General features: G+C 38.4%; 1 pseudogene; it reads right to left on the reverse strand.

Moving 5' to 3' along the window:
* Window positions 1-12,571: 12,571 nt before the first annotated feature.
* Window positions 12,572-19,725, reverse strand: part of LOC132677037 (elongation factor 1-alpha 1 pseudogene) — a 37,632-nt pseudogene continuing 30,478 nt past the window's right edge.

Below are 19,725 nucleotides of genomic sequence, written 5' to 3' on the forward strand. Positions count from 1 at the left end.
CAATATGAGACTGGTGTATTTGAGGAAGTAAGGCCTAAAGACAGAGAGTAGTCAAAGAATAAGATAATGAAAAATTTTGAGTCTGGAAATGGCATGGTTGTTGGTAATGGAAATATTTGGAGCATGTATTGTGGGCATAGTCACTAGGGTGAAAATGAAAATCAGATTAGTGGAGGCAAAAATATTAATAAAAACAGAGAAAGTGAGTGATTTATATGGATAGTGAACTCCACAAGAATAAGGACAAAAGTAATGATTGAGGTAAAGACAGGGACACGTGCATTAAAATCTTCAGTGATTGAAGGAGAGTGACTGGGAGTTCAGTTGACTCAATAATTTTATGTCACAGGATTCAAATAACTCATTATTCATTTATTTGTGGAGTGAGGGGGGTAGTGGCAATAATTTGGATATGAAAATGAGAATCAACTAGGACAAATTCCTTAACCCCTATCCTACAGCATATGTGGTATAGAAGGAAAAAACAACAACAAAGCTTACCAGAAACAAATTATTTTACAATGTATCATATAAACTCTAACTAGAATCAAATCTGTAACAAGTAGACTCTTGACATTCTATATGAAAAACTCTGCAGTGTCAGTGTCACATTTATTTGGAAAGTAAAAAGTACATATTTATAATTCCTGACCAAAAACACTTAACAAAATTTTATACTCTGCCTTTTTAGTATGTCAATGGCTAGCAATATCCAAAAGTTTCGTTGCTTAAATTTTAATATTTCTGTCTTCTGAAAGATTTAATTCAGAACTTTTAAATGTAAATTTCTTTATCTTAGATAAGTTGTAAATGAAGGTTAATTTATATTATCATTAAGAAACTTTGATCATATGGAATTCTCTAATATTAGAGAATTATTTTCAATTTTTTCTTAAAAAGTTGCTATATACCACTCTTTGTGTTGCTTTACATATTACTTCTACAAATATAAAAGTAAATGGAGACAATGTGTTTAAAGAAGGTGTTCTAGAAGAAAATTATAGGCCTTGAATACTTTCCAAATTGTGTCTCAAGAACAAATAAAAATTGAAGCTGAGAATTTACACAATTCAGGAAAGCAAATACTTTTCAGTCCATTTCTTTTAACATGATAGAAGTATAAACTTTGTGTGTGTGTGTATGTGTGTGTGTTTAATGGATGGATGTCATGGGGCTTATAGAATCCCCATGTAACTATTTTCCTCCAGAATTATTCTGAAATTCATTTGGGAGCATTTTGTGTTGAGGATGAGGATAGGAAAAAAGGAACATAAACATTACAACCTATGTTCCCCATTGGAGTCAAAACTTTGTAGTAAATGTCGGTTTAGCAAATCAGTTTTGTGGTCTTACCAGAATAAGTACCAATTTTTATCAGGAAATACATGAAAGCTTTGCCTAACACAGAAATGCCTGAAAATGACTATTCTGGATACACTGACTTTGTTAGCATTCTCTAAATGCTCCTGGTAAGCTGTACCAAATAACACCACTAAAGAAAAATAACAACAACAACTAATTAGGGCAATGCTGATAAATCAGACCCTTGGGTTGAAAGAAATTAGATGTTGTTTACATCATTGCTGAAAAACAGACACTCATAAAACTATTCTTCTTAAATGTTAGTTTGATAGCAATGTGTACTTCATAAAACAAATGCTTAGTATCTTCTGATAAGTAACTCACTCATAAACACACACATTTTGCTTGCCTAATTGTCACACAGCTATCTGTCCAACTTGAAAGATGATATGAATGAAAATTCAAGACTTAATGAAAGCTACATTCCCTAATGTTAACTAAATTAGCTTTAACCTTGACTTCACAAAGTCTGTATAACTTTATGACAAGGATATTCTCGCATATAAAAAGATGCCATTCCCTGTCTTTCATCATACTTCAAATTACTTAGCACCTTAAAGATGGCCTTGAGAGGCTTATATAAATGGAAGAATAAATAAACAGGTACATCTATAATTACTCTTCTGTCTCACAAACTGACTTCCAAATCTACTATGATAAAGCCTTCAGGTTTTAGAAAATGTGCTGAGCCATGTTCCAAGATTCAAAAGATTTTGGATTTGACTATTGTTTTTCTGTGTGGCAATATGTTTGGAACCCCGGGGGATAAATCATATAGCATAAAAATGATAATGCAAGCAGAAGACAACAAGAAAGAAGGCTGGGAATTCAATATCAAGTCAGAATCACATCTTAAAATCCTGTAATAGCAATACATAGAAAATGAAAGACGTACTGTTTGATATTTGAGGAGCAAATCATCTTTCCACTTTAAAATTAGAAATGTCAAAGTATTAGGTGTTTTAAAAATAATTGTGTGCTGTATTCTTAAGAATTTGCGCCTAGATGGTTAGCTTCTTTTGGGGTTGGGGATGAGAAGAATGTCAATTTAAAATCCTGTCACATGAAACTCTTAATATTAATGCTACCCCTTGATTTTGTAATGTGTTCTTTGTGTTCAAAGATGCAACCTTTGAGGTGACTCAATGAAGAAGTGGGAGTGGGTGAGAGTATGGATAATATAGTTCAACAAAGTAGATTAAGTAGGTGTGGGGTGAGGGAGTGATTATTGTTCTGACACTTTGTGATCTAATCGGTGGCATAATTAACTTCAAGGAACCTCTAGCAGAATGGGAAAATGCCATAGACAACTTCTATTCCAGAGTTCTCTATACTCTCTTCATTTTCTTTCTTTCTTTTCTTTCTTTCTTTCTTTCTTTCTTTCTTTCTTTCTTTCTTTCTTTCTTTCTTCTTTCTTTCTTTCTCTTTCTTTCTTTTCTTTCTTTTTTTATCTTGCCCCTTTTCCTGGCTATTCTGACACAAATGTCTATGTTTCTGCCTAACGTCCAGGGAAGACTACTTGAAAGAACTCATTTCATCAAATACCAAAAAGCCAAGTCTTCTGAGATTCAGAATGGTCCACAAAAATAAACTTTGCAGGTTACTGAAAATTACTGTGGGATGTCCGTTTTTTAAAGACAGAGAGATGTTAAAACCTCTCTGTTTTGTTGTAAACAAACCAAAAAAAAAAAAAAAAAGGATTTTATTGAAATTAATAATATTATGTTAGGTTACAGTAATTCCTCAAAGTAGTTACTAATTTTACTTGATACTGTTTTTACTGAGAAGTTAAATATTTTTTTAAGAATCACTTGTAATAAATCAATCACAAGCTGCACAAATTAAGTTAACCAGTATCTCCTGATCTTCAGTGATTTTTCCACTAAATGAATAATTCATAACTAAGCAGTTAAAATGATTCCTGAATTAATTCTGTGCTACATGCGACACAGTCATAAACAAATTTATTAACGTGTTTTGCTCCTCCATTTTTTGCTCTTTAAACTAGGACTTGGAGGACTAGTGAAAAAGTTCTACTAGTTCTTCTCCTAAGACTTGAAGACATATGGAGTGAATAAATGCTAACAGGTTTCTAGAAAGGGACTGTCCCCCCAAGCTACATCTACTTTCCCCATACCCCTTTCATCCTGATTCAAGCTTAGAGGAAGGTAGTGACAGAAACTAGTATTTTTAAAATCCAAAGGCAGGGGACATTCGCTGCCTCTCTCAAGTAAAGCCCAGGAAGGAAGCAAGTACCCCATAGTGGGAATGGCTCCACGGTCCTGGTTTGATCTCATTAAGGTTCCCCTATGACTCTAGCAAGATGTGGATATAATAACATAATTTCTATGTTCCAAAAGACAGCATGAAAGTGATAAAGGGTTATCACAATACTAGGAATACCAGGCACCAAGGGAGAGTAGAATAGATCCCAGCGACCTAGGAAAACATAAGAAATACTGAACACTGAGCTGCATCCTAGAGGCACTCGGTCACGTGCAAGCCTTGACTTACTCATAACAAAAACAGAACATCTCAGCAGATTATCAGTGGACAATAAATTCTGTCACCTAATTATCACAAAAACATTAGCATGATTTATGGAATACAGAACTATAATTCAAACTTAGAATTCTCTAACTTCATATGATGATATCTTAATAATTCTACTATTTGTTTTTTTTGTTTGTTTGTTTGTTTGTTTTTTTTATTTTTTTTTATTTTTTAATATATGAAATTTACTGTCAAATTGGTTTCCATACAATACCCAGTGCTCATCCCAAAAGGTGCCCTCCTCAATACCCATCACCCACCCTGCCCTCCCTCCCACCCCCCATCAACCCTCAGTTTGTTCTCAGTTTTAAACAGTCTCTTATGCTTTGGCTCTCTCCCACTCTAACCTCTTTTTTTTTTTTTTTTTTTTTTTTTCCTTCCCCTCCCCCATAGGTTTCTGTTATGTTTCTCAGGATCCACATAAGAGTGAAACCATATGGTATCTGTCTTTCTCTGTATGGCTTATTTCACTTAGCATCACACTCTCCAGTTCCATCCATGTTGCTACAAAAGGCCATATTTCATTTTTTCTCATTGCCACGTAGTATTCCATTGTGTATATAAACCACAATTTCTTTATCCATTCATCAGTTGATGGACATTTAGGCTCTTTCCATAATTTGGCTATTGTTGAGAGTGCCGCCACAAACATTGGGGTACAGGTGCCCCTATGCATCAGCACTCCTGTATCCCTTGGATAAATTCCTAGCAGTGCTATTGCTGGGTCATAGGGTAGGTCTATTTTTAATTTTCTGAGGAACCTCCACACGGCTTTCCAGAGCGGCTGCACCAATTTGCATTCCCACCAACAGTGCAAGAGGGTTCCTGTTTCTCCACATCCTCTCCAGCATCTATAGTCTCCTGATTTCTTCATTTTGGCCACTCTGACTGGCGTGAGGTGGTATCTGAGTGTGGTTTTGATTTGTATTTCCCTGATAAGGAGCGACGTTGAACATCTTTTCATGTGCCTGTTGGCCATCCGGATGTCTTCTTTAGAGAAGTGTCTATTCATGTTTTCTGCCCATTTCTTCACTGGGTTATTTGTTTTTCGGGTGTGGAGTTTGATGAGCTCTTTATAGATTTTGGATACTAGCCCTTTGTCCGATGTGTCATTTGCAAATATCTTTTCCCATTCCGTTGGTTGCCTTTTAGTTTTGTTGGTTGTTTCCTTTGCTGTGCAGAAGCTTTTTATCTTCATAAGGTCCCAGTAATTCACTTTTGCTTTTAATTCCCTTGCCTTTGGGGATGTGCCGAGTAAGAGATTGCTACGGCTGAGGTCAGAGAGGTCTTTTCCTGCTTTCTCCTCTAGGGTTTTGATGGTTTCCTGTCTCACATTCAGGTCCTTTATCCATTTTGAGTTTATTTTTGTGAATGGTGTGAGAAAGTGGTCTAGTTTCAACCTTCTGCATGTTGCTGTCCAGTTCTCCCAGCACCATTTGTTAAAGAGACTGTCTTTTTTCCATTGGATGTTCTTTCCTGCTTTGTCAAAGATGAGTTGGCCATACGTTTGTGGGTCTAGTTCTGGGGTTTCTATTCTATTCCATTGGTCTATGTGTCTGTTTTTATGCCAATACCATGCTGTCTTGATGATGACAGCTTTGTAGTAGAGGCTAAAGTCTGGGATTGTGATGCCTCCTGCTTTGGTCTTCTTCTTCAAAATTACTTTGGCTATTCGGGGCCTTTTGTGGTTCCATATGAATTTTAGGATTGCTTGTTCTAGTTTCGAGAAGAATGCTGGTGCAATTTTGATTGGGATTGCATTGAATGTGTAGATAGCTTTGGGTAGTATTGACATTTTGACAATATTTATTCTTCCAATCCATGAGCAGGGAATGTCTTTCCATTTCTTTATATCTTCTTCAATTACCTGCATAAGCTTTCTATAGTTTTCAGCATACAGATCTTTTACAACTTTGGTTAGATTTATTCCTAGGTATTTTATGCTTCTTGGTGCAATTGTGAATGGGATCAGTTTCTTCATTTGTCTTTCTGTTGCTTCATTGTTAGTGTATAAGAATGCAACTGATTTCTGCACATTGATTTTGTATCCTGCAACTTTGCTGAATTCATGTATCAGTTCGACTTCATCTTTGCCAATTTTGATGCCTTTGATTTCCTTTTGTTGTCTGATTGCTAATGCTAGAACTTCCAGCACTATATTAAACAACAGCGGTGAGAGTGGCCATCCCTGTCGTGTTCCTGATCTCAGGGAAAAAGCTCTCAGTTTTTCCCCGTTGAGGATGATGTTAGCTGTGGGCTTTTCATAAATGGCCTTTATGATCTTTAAGTATGTTCCTTCTATCCCGACTTTCTCAAGGGTTTTTATTAAGAAAGGGTGCTGGATTTTGTCAAAGGCCTTTTCTGCATCGATTGACAGGATCATATGGTTCTTCTCTTTTTTTTTGTTAATGTGATGTATCACGTTGATTGATTTGCGAATGTTGAACCAGCCCTGCATCCCAGGAATGAATCCCACTTGATCATGGTGAATAATTCTTTTTATATGCTGTTGAATTCGATTTGCTAGTATCTTATTAAGAATTTTTGCATCCATATTCATCAGGGATATTGGCCTGTAGTTCTCTTTTTTTACTGGGTCTCGGTCTGGTTTAGGAATCAAAGTAATACTGGCTTCATAGAATGAGTCTGGAAGTTTTCCTTCCCTTTCTATTTCTTGGAATAGCTTGAGAAGGATAGGTATTATCTCTGCTTTAAACGTCTGGTAGAACTCCCCTGGGAAGCCATCTGGTCCTGGACTCTTATTTGTTGGGAGATTTTTGATAACCGATTCAATTTCTTCGCTGGTTATGGGTCTGTTCAAGCTTTCTATTTCCTCCTGATTGAGTTTTGGAAGAGTGTGGGTATTTAGAAATTTGTCCATTTCTTCCAGGTTGTCCAATTTGCTGGCATATAATTTTTCATAGTATTCCCTGATAATTGTTTGTATCTCTGAGGGATTGGTTGTAATCATTCCATTTTCATTCATGATTTTCTCTATTTGGGTCATCTCGCTTTTCTTTTTGAGAAGCCTGGCTAGAGGTTTGTCAATTTTGTTTATTTTTTCAAAAAACCAACTCTTGGTTTCGTTGATCTGCTCTACAGTTTTTTTAGATTCTATATTGTTTATTTCTGCTCTGATCTTTATTATTTCTCTTCTTCTGCTGGGTTTAGGCTGCCTTTGCTGTTCTGCTTCTATTTCCTTTAGGTGTGCTGTTAGATTTTGTATTTGGGATTTTTCTTGTTTCTTGAGATAGGCCTGGATTGCAATGTATTTTCCTCTCAGGACTGCCTTCGCTGCATCCCAAAGCATTTGGATTGTTGTATTTTCATTTTCGTTTGTTTCCATATATATTTTAATTTCTTCTCTAATTGCCTGGTTGACCCACTCATTCGTTAGTAGGGTGTTCTTTAACCTCCATGCTTTTGGAGGTTTTCCAGACTTTTTCCTGTGGTTGATTTCAAGCTTCATAGCATTGTGGTCTGAAAGTATGCATAGTATAATTTCAATTCTTGTAAACTTATGAAGGGCTGTTTTGTGACCCAGTATATGATCTATCTTGGAGAATGTTCCATGTGCACTCGAGAAGAAAGTATATTCTGTTGCTTTGGGATGCAGAGTTCTAAATATATCTGTCAAGTCCATCTGATCCAATGTATCATTCAGGGCCCTTGTTTCTTTATTGACTGTGTGTCTAGATGATCTATCCATTTCTGTAAGTGGGGTGTTAAAGTCCCCTGCAATGACCACATTCTTATCAATAAGGTTGCTTATGTTTATGAGTAATTGTTTTATATATCTGGGGGCTCGGGTATTTGACGCATAGACATTTATAATAGTTAGCTCTTCCTGGTGGATAGACCCTGTGATTATTATATAATGCCCTTCTTCATCTCTTGTTACAGCCTTTAATTTAAAGTCTAGTTTGTCTGATATAAGTATGGCTACTCCAGCTTTCTTTTGGCTTCCAGGAGCATGATAAATAGTTCTCCATCCCCTCACTCTCAATCTAAAGGTGTCCTCAGATCTAAAATGAGTCTCTTGTAGACAGCAAATAGATGGGTCTTGTTTTTTTATCCATTCTGATACCCTATGTCTTTTAGTTGGCGCATTTAATCCATTTACATTCAGTGTTATTATAGAAAGATATGGGTTTAGAGTCATTGTGATGTCTGTATGTTTTATGCTTGTAGTGATGTCTCTGGTACTTTGTCTCACAGGATCCTCCTTAGGATCTCTTGTAGGGCTAGTTTCGTGGTGACAAATTCCTTCAGTTTTTGTTTGTTTGGGAAGACCTTTATCTCTCCTTCTATTCTAAATGACAGACTTGCTGGATAAAGGATTCTCGGCTGCATATTTTTTCTGTTTAGCACACTGTAGATATCGTGCCAAGCCTTTCTGGCCTGCCAAGTTTCAAAGGAGAGATCAGTCACGAGTCTTATAGGTCTGCCTCTATATGTGAGGGCACGTTTATCCCTTGCTGCTTTCAGAATTTTCTCTTTATCCTTGTATTTTGCCAGTTTCACTATGATATGTCGTGCAGAAGATCGATTCAAGTTACGTCTGAAGGGAGTTCTCTGTGCCTCTTGGATTTCAATGCCTTTTTCCTTCCCCAGTTCAGGGAAGTTCTCAGCTATAATTTGTTCAAGTACCCCTTCAGCACCTTTCCCTCTCTCTTCCTCCTCTGGGATACCAATTATGCGTATATTATTTCTTTTTAGTGTATCACTTAGTTCTCTAATTTTCCCCTCATACTCCTGGATTTTTTTATCTCTCTTTCTTTCAGCTTCCTCTTTCTCCATAACTTTATCTTCTAGTTCACCTATTCTCTCCTCTGCCTCTTCAAGCCGAGCCATCGTGGTTTCCATTTTGTTTTGCATTTCGTTTAAAGCATTTTTCAACTCCTCGTGACTGTTCCTTAGTCCCTCGATCTTTGTGGCAAGAGATTCTCTGCTGTCCTGTATACTGTTTTCAAGCCCAGCGATTAATTTTATGACTATTATTCTAAATTCACTTTCTGTTATATTATTTAAATCCTTTTTGATCAGTTCATTAGCTGTTGTTATTTCCTGGAGATTCTTCTGAGGGGAATTCTTCCGTTTGGTCATTTTGGAGAGTCCCTGGCGTGGTGAGGACCTGCAGGGCACTTCCCCTGTGCTGTGGTGTATAACTGGAGTTAGTGGGCGGGGCCGCAGTCCGACCCGATGTCTGCCCCCAGCCCACTGCTGGGGCCACAGTCAGACTGGTGTGTGCCTTCTCTTCCCCTCTCCTAGGGGCGGGATTCACTGTGGGGTGGCGTGGCCCGTCTGGGCTACTTGCACACTGCCAGGCTTGTGTTGCTGGGGATCTGGCGTATTAGCTGGGGTGGGTAGGCAAGGTGCACGGGGGCTGGAGGGGCAGGCTTAGCTCGCTTCTCCTTAGGTGATCCACTTCAGGAGGGGCCCTGTGGCAGCAGGAGGGAGTCAGATCCGCTGCCGGAGGTTTGGCTCCGCAGAAGCACAGAGTTGGGTGTTTGCGCGGAGCGAGCAAGTTCCCTGGCAGGAACTGGTTCCCTTTGGGATTTTGGCTGGGGGATGGGCGGGGGAGATGGCGCTGGCGCCTTTGTTCCCCGCCAAGCTGAGCTCTGCCGTCCGGGGGCTCAGCAGCTCTCCCTCCCTTTGTCCTCCAGCCTTCCCGCTTTCCGAGCAGAGCTGTTAACTTATGACCTCCCAGACGCTAAGTCGCGCTTGCTGTCGGAACACAGTCCGTCTGGCCCCTCCGCTTTTGCCAGCCAGACTCGGGGGTTCTGTTTGGCCGGCGAGCCGCCCCTCCGCCCCGGCTCCCTCCCGCCAGTCGGTGGAGCGCGCACCGCCTCGCCGCCCTTCCTACCCTCTTCCGTGGGCCTCTAGTCTGCGCTTGACTCCGGAGACTCCCTTCTGCTAATCCTCTGGCGGTTTTCTGGGTTCTTTAGGCAGGTGTAGGTGGAATCTAAGTGATCGGCAGGACGCGCTGTGAGCCCCGTGTCCTCCTACGCCGCCATCTTCCGCCAAAATCCAATAATTCTATTTGAACTCCAACTCATTTCTATGTTGGTTGGTTGAGTAGAAGAATGAATACAATTGAATGAATTTTTCTATAGAGCAAATTAAAGATTCTAATTAATTTCAACTCAGTTTGTAAGTGATTTGACAGAAATTTGATTTTGGAGGTAATACAATAGTTTAGTTCTTATTTGAATTCCTATCAGGTAGATGCTTTTCAGCTTTGTTAGGAGGGATGCATTTCTTCTGACCCAGTTCTCTTCTGAGGAAATTATGGCCACATTGTATCACCTATGACTCCATCAAAATTCCCACTTATGTTATAGTTGGTAATGCATATCTCCAATTAGCTTCCAGTATCCACATAGAACTATCCTTAAAATCTTTCTATAAAATATCAAAGCTCAACTTTGTATATGCAAGTCAATTTAATCAAGGTTATATGTTTGTAGTTATATTAAAGAAAAATTACTTGTGTTTTAGAATTATAAGAGACAAGTAACACAGGATTATTTATAACAAAGCCAGAAGCAATTGTCTTCCTGGAATGTTTTTATCAGAGGGAGGCAAGCTGTTTTTCCTCTGAGGAAACCCATCATCATGCAATAAACACAGTGCCACTTGACTAATGATTTAAGTACATTTGAAAATAATGCACTTACTCTTAGAGATCTTCTTACATTCTTAATTTTTTAAAGATATTACCTTGAAAAGTTTACATTTAAATAAATATTCTTATCTTTATAAACTTTCATCTTAGGTCTGTTTCTAATATGCTCTTGCATTGCCCCAGGGCAAGGCATCCACTCTGTTCTAATGCAACATTGTATCCTCAAAACATTACTTCTATTATACAGAAGGTAAAGCCGAGGCTTTAGAATTTTCCTTTTCAAAAATAAACTTTGCTCACTGACAATATGTTATCTCATAAATTTAAAAGTGTATTCATTGGGGCACCTGGGTTGCTCAACCGGTTAAGTGTCTAGCTCTTGATTTTCACTCAGGTCATGATCTCGTGGTTCATGAGATTGAGCCCCACGTCTGGCTCTGCACTGATGGCATGGGGCCTGTTTGGATTTTCTCTTTCCCCCTTTTTCGGCCCTCCCCTGCTTATGCTCTGTCTCTCTCTCTCTTTCAAAATAAACGAACAAAAAATTTAAAACAATTATTTAAAAAGTGTGCTCATTATATTTTAAAATAATTATAAATTCATATCAATTATAGTTTAATTTTTTTAAGTTATATTTTATTTTTGAGAGAAAGAACATGAACAGGGAAGGGGAAGAGAGAGAAAAAGAGACATATTCCCAAGCAAGCTCCATGCTGCCAGTACAGAGCCCAATGCGGGGCTTGATCTCACAAAAAATGAGATCATGACCTGAGCTGAAATCAAGAGTCGGAAACTCAACCAGCTGAGCCACCCAGGTGCCCTCTATATCAATTACAGGGTTTTTGTTTTGTTTTTTGTTTTTTAACGTTTATTTATTTTTGAGACAGAGAGAGAGCATGAACGGGGAGGGTCAGAGAGAGGGAGACAGAATCTGAAGCAGGCTCCAGGCTCTGAGCTGTCAGCACAGAGCCCCACACGGGGCTCGAACTTACAAACTGCGAGATCATGACCTGAGCCAAAGTTGAATGCTCAACAAACTGAGCCACCCAGGCACCCCTCAATTACAGTTTTAAGACAAAACCATATGCTAATTATTTCCACATGTGCATAGAAAATTCCACGGAACTCAAATGGAAGTCTCATCCATACAATGGACTGCCATAATCTTAGGAAGTATATTTGTTCTTCAAGTACTTCTCTTATATTCTGCACAATGCATAACCAATATAGGACTATCAGAAATATTAGTTTCACCTCCATCCACTACATAGTTAAGCATGTACATTTATGGCCAAGAAGAAGATGCAGGAACAAGTTGGTTTTTGTTACAGAGAAAATCAGAAGAGCCATGCAAGATGCATGACAAGAAGACCTGAGACACGAACTGACAAAGTGTGAAATGTAACAGGGACGAAGATAGGAGTTTTGACATAAATGACAACCCATTTCTCACTTACCTCTGATGCCTCAGGCTTCAAATCAGAGGAAAGATTTTGTAGCATGGAGAATCAGCGGGGGCTACAATCCAGCATGGCTATCATCCAACAGAAGTGATGGGATAAAAAAAATAAATCAAAGATTAAGGGATTAGTATTTAATACCAGCTGATTAAAGACAGAGAAATACCACATGCACTAAGCTTCTTTTTCTATTAAATAACACATAAGTGATTTGTTATTTAATAGTTGTCTTTTTTTTATCATTCAACTTTTGTTTTAATGGGTCTCAAGATTCTGTCTTGACCAAGAATTTTGGTCAAGTTGTTTCTATTAAAAGGTACTGATTTTAAAACCTAATAACTTAAAATGGCCACATAGACACACACACACACACACACACACACACACACACACACACACAAACAAATGGTCCACAGAACCTTCTCCTTTCCTTCTGAAGGCTCTATAACATACTGTGATCATTCACAGTCTTTTACTTTAAACTTAAATGGCTAATTAACACAAACAGTTCTGAGACCTTTCTCCCTCCACTGATTAAGCCTGGGGTAGCAGATATTGGAGACAACATTCATCTAACCTTCTGAGCTCTCTAGGCAGGCTTGGTGCCCTTGCCAGCTCCAGCTGCCTTGTTGTCCACTGCTTTGATGACACCCACAGTGACTATCTATCTCATGTCACAAACAGTAAAACAGCCCAGAGGAGGACAGGTAGAGAAGCTCTCAACATGCACAGGCTTGCCAGGAACCATATCAAAGATGGCATCATCACCAGATTTCAAGAACTTGGGGCCATCTTCCAGCTTATTCCAAAAACGAGGATCAATCTTCTCCTTCAGCTCAGCAAACATGCAAGATTTGTGAGCTGCAGGACAACCCGGCACGGGTGCATATCCAGCATATCCAGCACTGATGTGGCCCGGACGGTTCAGGACAATCACCTGAGCCATGAAGCCAGCCGCTTCATTGGTGGGTCATTTTTGCTGTCACCAGCTACATTGCCACAATAAACATCTTCGACAGATACATTCTTGACACTGAAGCACACACTGTCCCCAAAAGAGCCTCACTCAAAGCTCCATGGTTGCTTTCAACAGACTTTACTTCAGTTGTAATAAAGGTGACCACCATTCTAGGTTTAAGAACACCGGTGTCCACTCAGCCCACAGGGACAATATCAATGCAATTTTGCAGATGTCCTGGAGGGGCAGACACAAGGGCTTGTCAGTTGGATGAGTTGGTGACAGAATGCAATTCAAAGCTTCAAGCAGCATGGTTCCACTAGCACTGCCATCCTTACAGGTGACTTTCTATCCCTTGGACGAAAGCATGTTAGCACTTAGCTCCAGCATGTTGTCACCATTCCAACCAGAAACTGGCACAAATACTACTGTGTGACAGTTGTAACCAATTTTCTTAACGTAGCTGCTGACTTCCTTAATGAATTCCTTGTATATTTTCTGGCAGTAGAGTGGCTCACTGCAATCCATTTGGTTAACACCAACAATGAGTTGTTGCACACGGAGTGTGTAAACCAGAAGGGCATGCTCATGGGTCTGCCCATTCTTGGAGATACTGGCTTAAAATTCACGAACACCAGCAGCAACAATCAGGACAGCACAGCCAGCCTAGAGGTGCCTGTAATCACATTTTTGATAGAAAGTATCTGTGTCTTGGGGCATCAGTGATGGTCACAAAACACTTGGCCAGTCTTGAATTTCCACAGAGAGCTATCAATGGTGATGCTGCATTCAGCTTTCAGTTTATCCAAGACACAGGCATGCTCGAAGGAGCCCTTTCTTACTTCAGCAGCCTCCTTCTTGAATTTTTGGATAGTTTGTCAAGCCCACCACATTTATAGATCAGATGACCAGTAGTGGTAGACTTGCCCAAGTCTCCATGTCTAATGACAATGATGTTGATATGATTCCTTTCCCTTCCCGTTTTGGTGTAGGTTTACAAGTGGTTTTCATGACACCTGTGTTCTGCCAGCAAACCCACTGTGACAAAGTAAGAGGTGTATTTTATTTCTCACTGAATGCATGTAATGAAATTCTCATATTTGACCCACCCAGGATACTCATATAACAAAAATAGTTACCAGTTCTCATACATTTGGACAGGAAGAAATTTTTCCCTTATAATCAATTTCTATCAAATTAAGAAGATGCATGTGACAAAGTGGCTTTTAACATTCTCCTCAGTTTGATTAAACTCAAGGCTTCTTCCTGACCAAAGGAACTTCCCTTTTTGTAGAGCATTTATTTTGGAAAACTGGTAACTGTGAATCATTTCCCTGTCCCTTTGAGATATACGCAAATCTTTTTTTTTTTTTTTAAATCATCTTGCCAGTTTTATGACCCAAGATTGTCAAGTATCTGGAAGCAATTCCTGTAATCACCAAGAAAAATTAGAGCCTGTATCATACATCTCTGTTAAGAAAGCAGGAGCCTAGGTTCAGTGGGTGCCAGTTAGCAAGGCTACTCACACAGAAAATCATTTGCAAACTCAGGAAAAATTCAATGTGGTGGACACATTCCATTAGTCAACCTCCTCTATCTGTACTAGCTCACCTTAGTGCTAAAAACGGAGAGAGAGAGAGAGAGAGAGAGAGAGAGAGAGAGAGAGAGAGAGAATACAACCTTGCAACTTTTGTTTCAATGGAACTGAGCCAGACTGAGTTCTGGCCTCCTTCCACTATTGGAATATTCTTGAATAAAGCCTTCCTTGCCAATTTAACTTTGCCCAGTGTAAATGTTTGTTTTGACATATGCATCCACATTTTGCATCTTCATAAGAAAACACAGCCATCATCCATTCATCATTCCTTGATTCAGAACTCACATTTATTCATTAATCTGGTACATGCAAGAGTCTTTCGAGTGTTGGGATAAAAAAATGAAATATCATCACTCCTTATATTTTAATGGCCAGAAATCTTAAAATTCTATTTGTAAAGTGTATGTTGGAAGTAAAGATTCCTTTGGGAGAAAAAAGCTTTACCCAATCTGGAGCCTCATGATTTACTCAGGAGTTTTTCATTTGTTTATTTTTATTTATTTATCTTGTTTGATTGTTTGATTCTGCTATTTATCTTCCCTGAGCCAGAATCCTGAAAAGGACTCAGACTCTCTTAACAAAGCCACAAACAGAAATTTCAGAAGGCTAGGTTTTTTTACAATGATTTTGGTGTCAGGAGAAGAGAAGAGCTTTTATTCACTTCTTTTTGTGGTCGTTGAATTATTTGCTTCATTTATACTCCTTTCAGATATGAGCATGCAAATGCAAAGCTGAATAGGTGCTTTGTCTTTCTGCTCATCCCTTCTTAGAGAGGGAAATCTACTTTAAACTTTATGTGTAAGTGCCTGATGGAACAGCGGTGTGCTACCCCCAGAGATGTCAGCCACATTACCCTATAGTCCTTCATACTGATTTGGGAGGAGGCAAAGGGACCATTGTTTTGAATTTGATACAACTATACAATTAGATCCTGTCCACTAGAGCCTAAACTTCACCTCTAGGGTATATACCTAAGCCATCATATTGTACAACCAGTTAGTAAAATAACAACTCAACTCTCTTAGAGAAGGAACAGAAGTACTTTAAAGAATGTGGCAGACATCAGACAGGTATACAAAGTGAGAGTACTTTCCAGGTACTCTCCTGGAAATGGTATTATCTAGAAGATGGTATTATCTAGAACGAATATTTAACTTGGTAAAGTACATTCATTATGACACTAATCCTAGAATAAGAAGCCACTTACCCTTTCCAAAGCCATGAGGAGAAAAATGTGCTACAATCAACCTATTAATGACAGCTATTTAATAATGTTAAGAACTAACTCAAGAACTAAAGATAGATTTTGACAGAACTCTGAAGTAAATCTACTACCCTGTATCCATGTGTCTTTATTTTGAAAGGATGAAGTGAAATCTGCTGAAGAGGCCAGAGAAATGGAGAGAATTTGGAGTCACATGCCCTGATGTGTGACTCAGTAACTGAAAGGTAAAAAGTATAACTTCAGTGGAATCTATGAAACAGATCAAAACTTCTGGAAGAATGCATGAGAAAGAAGTAAAAGACAAAGGCCATTTACCCAGTTAAAAGTCTAACAAGGTTAAGGATGAGAGAAACCACCTCCTGTGCACATTCCGATTCTGTAGAACTTCTGGCTCAGCTCAGAGAGAACCAAAGCACACATGAAAAAAATATTAAATGAAAAATTGCTGAGACCTAGCAGTTTTATGTTGCCAATTAAAAAAAAAAGTGTTTACTTATCTATATTGAGAGAGAGAGAGAGAGAGAGAGAGAGAGAGAGAGAGAGCACACATGAGCTGGGGGGTACAGAGAGAGGGGAGAGAATCCCAACCAGGCTCTGCACTGTCAGCACAGAGCCTGACACAGGGCTCCATCTCATGACTGACTGTGAGATCATGACCTGAGCCGAAATCAAGAGTCAGATGCTTAACTGACTGGGCCATCAGGGAGCCCTGGATTTTTTTTTTTTTTTTTTTTACATGTAAAGAAGAGAAGCACACTATGAGTATGAAAAGATGTTCATTGTAGAATTATTATTATTATTATTTTTTTCAACTTTTTTATTTATTTTTGGGACAGAGAGAGACAGAGCATGAACGGGGGAGGGGCAGAGAGAGAGGGAGACACAGAATCGGAAACAGGCTCCAGGCTCCGAGCCATCAGCCCAGAGCCTGACGCGGGGCTCGAACTCACGGACCGCGAGATCGTGACCTGGCTGAAGTCGGACGCTTAATCGACTGCGCCACCCAGGCGCCCCTAGAATTATTATTTTTAATAACTAAAAGCTCTAAATTACCTAAATATTCAAAAAGAGAATGATTGAGTAAATAATAGTTTAGTTATAATAAAAGAGATTTTTAAGCAGATTTTCAAAATCATGTTTAAAAATTTAATGACATAGAAATATCCAACCTAATTTTAGGAGACAAAAGCAGCAGGCAAAATACAATTTATGCTAATCACAAGTATATATAATATTACTTATATGTACATATAGATAAATATTAAAATTTGTGCTAAAATCGAAATATTATCCTTCCCTAGGTAAGATTATGTATTTTTTTCTTCTTACATATCTTTTCTACTTATTCCTTGCACAAAAAAAAACACTGTTTTTGCAATCAGAAAACAATCTTCACAAATTAAAAGCTATAAATTGCTGAGACTAAAATTTTGCTCTGCATGTAAGGTAACCAGTCAGCTTGCCACAGCTTCACAGGTGTTGTCAAAGGCAAAGGTATTTATTACTCTTGACCCAGCAGCATGAGCCTCGTACTCACATTGGTCTCCTTGCCCCCAAGTCCCACAGGGGTAGGGCAGAAGATGCGGTTTAGGACCAGGGACCCAGAGTTTATGAAATCTAGATCTCTGGAAGCTTCTAGCAAACCTGTCTCCAAAGGGAGACATTATCTTTATCATGCCCTTCAGGTAACAAATCTGTCCTCTGCACCAAAGGGAGATACTGTCTCTGTCTTTGAAAGCTGTTAGCTATAAAAACATCTTTTAAAAGATGGTTTGGAGCAGAACTATCAATGCCTCTTGATAAAATAATTGTGCAGAAATACAAGAGACACCTCGGAGGTATGTGCCCCACGACAAAACACATTTGCAAACTCAGTATCTACTATTTTTTTTTTTTATTCTAAACCTCTTTGTAAAGGAAACAGTGTCTCCAAGACCTTATTTTTACAATTACTGATACTGCCGTCATGCTCCCCTTGCCCTGAGTCTGCTTATCGAGTTCATCATAGGACAGCATTAGAACTCACTTTAAAGACCTACTAAGAACCTATAGCCCTGATTCCCACTTGTGACACTGCATTTCACTGCTAAAAAAACATAGGCTTGCCCTTTGGTTCTTATGCGTAGTTTCCAGTATCTATCACTCCCCAAAGGAATCTGTGGCAGAGGTTATAGAACTCACACTACGAGGGGAAATCTTCCTACCCACCCTGATGTGTGATGGGGCCATTTTGGGTAACCAGCTCATTTCAGCCAGTCAGAACCCAAAGATACAAAATACATTTCCAATACCACTAAGATATATTCTGAGATGACTGCTCTTATCCATAAAATAAATAAAAATATGTTGTCAGACAAAATAAAAGTTTCTGATGCTGGTTCACACAGATACAACATGCCCGTCTCCAACAAATCAGAATCTCCTACTGGTCAAATGGAGTCCACTGATACCAGAGTCACTAAATCACCATTCTTTCTGGCATTCAGGAAGTTGAAGTCCTCCTGAATTCTTGGATCTGTGTGTCTTTATTTTCTCTTTTTTCGAGAAAGAGATCAAAGTTAAGGTACCAGGAGTAACACAGGCGAATGTCACACCACCTACCCTAGCTGTAATTTTGAAAAATCACTCAGACTCAGTGATTTTTCTTTTTCTTACTACCACCATGTCTAACTTTGCCAGTATCCTATTTGAAGAAAAAAAAAAAAAAAAGATCTACAAAAGTAGCTAGAATTCCTAGAAAAGTCTAAGTAGAACTTCAATTTCCTCACAAAAAATAAATAAATAAAAGCTGTAAATAGGTGAAGACATGTTAACTTGAGGGGTGAGTGGGAATCCTTTCACTGTGTTTCAAGTCATATCATCACACTGTACACTTTAAATATAGCTTATAATTCTATTTATCAATTATACCTCAATAAAGCTGGGGCAGGGAGAAAGACAAGCCTCTCTAGTCTGTCTAGAAAAGTTCATAAATAAAATTAAAATACTAAAATCATACAGCTTCTCTAAAATGTTCATGGCACCTAGTGATTTCTTGAAAAGGCAAGTAACAATTTACTATGATGGTAACTTGTAGGATTTGCAAACACCAATGTCTGAGAACAAAGAAGAGAATTAGTATGGTCTATGCTGATTATGAATTAGCTTTTCTCATGTTTCTGTTCATATCTCCTATTAAATAAATGCTTTGGTTTACATCCAATTAAAGATTTTATTGGTCCACAAAGCTTTCCTTTTCCCCAATCTATTATACTATCAATGGTTAAATAAATAAATAAAACTCTACACTATGAACAATGGTAGGAATACTGGTGAGTTAAAAAAAATGTTATATTTTTCATGCTGACATTTATGAAAAGTCAATAAAAATGTTAGAGAACAGAAGCAGACAATCATATCCTTTTTTTCTTTCTTTGTCAATAGTGTAAATAGGCCCATATTTTATAAATATTTTTGTGTCCTACTTCATTTCACTTAGCCTGAACATTTTCCAATGTCATTACAAAGCTTTATTGTAACCAATTATTCAGAAGTAATATAACTTATTTAACTATTCACTTTTGGGTACTAGTTATTTTCTTATTTTTCACACTCACAAAAAATAGCTGCCTATTTTTTCTGTTACCGATATTCTAGATCATAAATTGGAGACATGTTATTTCCTAAGCTAGATTCCAAGAAGCAGATTACTGTATTATTAAAGGATGGGGTCATTTCTAAGGCTCTAGATACCCTACTGCCAAATTGCCAGCCAGTATGTTGAATCTATTTGCACTTCTTTTCTGCTGCCTGGGAATTTTCATCCCACTGGAGTCTTCTCAGAACTCATCACTAGAATATTAGAAGAAAAATATTTTGTTTCTGTTAATGTTTGTTTGTTTATGTTATTTACATTTCTTCATTTTTGAGCAACAGAGAGGGACAGAGCACAAGTGGGGTAGG

The sequence above is a fragment of the Panthera onca genome, chromosome D1 (assembly GCF_046562875.1).
Source record: "Panthera onca isolate mPanOnc1 chromosome D1, mPanOnc1 haplotype 2, whole genome shotgun sequence".
NCBI classification, from domain to species: Eukaryota; Metazoa; Chordata; class Mammalia; order Carnivora; family Felidae; genus Panthera; species Panthera onca.